Source organism: Brachycentrus maculatus, unplaced genomic scaffold, assembly GCF_059751285.1.
Source record: "Brachycentrus maculatus isolate JH-2025_06_01 unplaced genomic scaffold, ASM5975128v1 h1tg000004l, whole genome shotgun sequence".
In the NCBI taxonomy this organism is placed as follows: Eukaryota; Metazoa; Arthropoda; class Insecta; order Trichoptera; family Brachycentridae; genus Brachycentrus; species Brachycentrus maculatus.
The window spans coordinates 92,749-94,875 of NW_028280759.1; the positions used below are offsets into that span (position 1 = coordinate 92,749).

General features: G+C 28.3%; 1 non-coding gene across 1 annotated transcript; it reads left to right on the top strand.

Moving 5' to 3' along the window:
* The first annotated feature begins 1,675 nt into the window (after positions 1 to 1,675).
* TRNAH-GUG (transfer RNA histidin (anticodon GUG)) lies at positions 1,676 to 1,747 on the top strand. The gene has a single exon. It is a non-coding gene; the product is annotated as a tRNA-His (tRNA).
* Positions 1,748 to 2,127: the final 380 nt, after the last annotated feature.

Below are 2,127 nucleotides of genomic sequence, written 5' to 3' on the forward strand. Positions count from 1 at the left end.
CCAAAGGCAAATAGAATTATCGTTTGTCCGCTACATTCAATTTTTTTTTATTTTTTATAAATTATAAAACCAATTTCAAGAGGTAAACTTATAAATATTTCATACATGAGGATCATCTTTCTTCATTTAATGAACAAATAAATTGCTTTTCTCTACGGATTTCATGAATATCAAAGAATGCTACTATACAATCGTATTTTAGAAGAGGTAATCTTTCATGTATTATACTTTCAATTACTTTAGGAATAAAAAAAACGAATCGCTCTGCGAATGCAATACTGCCTAATTTAGACTTCTCAACATGGTTGAAGAAGAAAATTAAAGTCTGGGTATTTAAAGGGCTTACGTCCTGTTAAAGGATGGTTTGAGTGATCACTTTATAAACGTTAATATAAATAACTCCTGAGTAAAGAAATATAAGTATTTAAGATTTGGACACACTCAAAATGTTGTTCTGCTAATGCCAAGAATTACGTATTTTAAACATAATTTACTAATATTATTTTTTGACATCTCTTCAAAGATGGAGAAGAATATGGAAGTCTGGGCATTTACGGGGCTGACGACCATTATGTGCTGGTTTAAGTGATATGAAAAATATTAAAAATTACTCCTGTAATTGGAGATTATCCAGATTTGTAAACAAGTATTTGGACACACTCCAAATATTGTAAATAATTTACTTAAGTTTATAACTAACATTAGTATTTTTTTCACTTAAACTAGCACATGACATATCATTTAAAAGATGTCATTTACTGGTTTAAATGACCAATTTTTACTTTGTGTCACATTCACCATTCATTCCACCCATGATTGACAGTCACACTACTCAAAATCGTATGTGAATGTGACAATGTTAAATGCGAAAATAATTTGTATAAAACACTTGTATAAGACCACTTTTGACTTTATTAATGCAAACACCATGAATTAATGTTTTCATATTATGATTATTGATTGATTTGGCATTTACTTTGTAGAATGATATTTTGATTATTTTGTAAAAAAAAATAATCACTTGAATAATACCACTTATTGAGTTTTATTTCATTACATACATTAGTTTTAAAACTAACAGTTGTTTTCGAAACTGGTCATGTGTAATGAATTAAAACTCAGTAAGTGGTATTTTACAAGTAATTATTTATAAAAAAAAATCATTATTAAACTCTAAGGTGGTCTTAAACAAATGTTTTATATTTTTTATTAAATTCATCATATTATATGACTTAGTTCAAGACAAATCTATCTTACGCTCCACATTATTCGATCTTGTAAGAGTGGGATAAATCCAAATAATATCAGGGATAGTAAAAATTTCGAAAAAAAACACTTTATTACGAAAGACACCTGGTTTTGAATCTGGGACCTCATAACACAGGCATGTTTTATATTTCAATCTTTCAACAATTTATCTATGGCAATCGTTAGTTAAACGAAAAACTTGGTTTGAGACATACTCTCACCTTTATTTCTGATACCGTCAAACTCTGGTTAACGGTTCGTTGTACCTACCGCTTGCACCGTAACTATCATATTTGTTGCATTAAACGGAACTGTTTAACGGCTATTTTACTGGCCAATGGTATTGTGAAAGTAGATCAACTTGAATTTAACCAATTACTTTTGAACGTAAAGCAGTTTCTTGTCGGTACAGCCAACAGCTCCGATAGCCGTGATCGTCTAGTGGTTAGGACCCTACGTTGTGGCCGTAGTAACCCAGGTTCGACTCCTGGTCACGGCAGTGCTAGCACTGTCATGGCGGAGCATATTTTTTATTTTATTATATTTAAATTTTATAAACTATTTATTTATTGATTTGGCGTTTAAATTCGAGAACTCTATAATTTGTTTGTCAAAAATTAAACTGAAACACTGCTTTTGGTCTACTAAGTTTGGTCTACTATTTTATTTTTTAGAAACATTAAATATAAAAAAAAATCATGACATTGTTTCGCCTTGTGAAAGTGAAACAATTGTTTTGAAGTCTAATTTTTCATTATTTTGTTTAAAAAAACATATACACATATATATATATATATATATATATATATATATATATATATATGTATATTTATATACATATATATATATATGTATATATATATATATATATATATATAT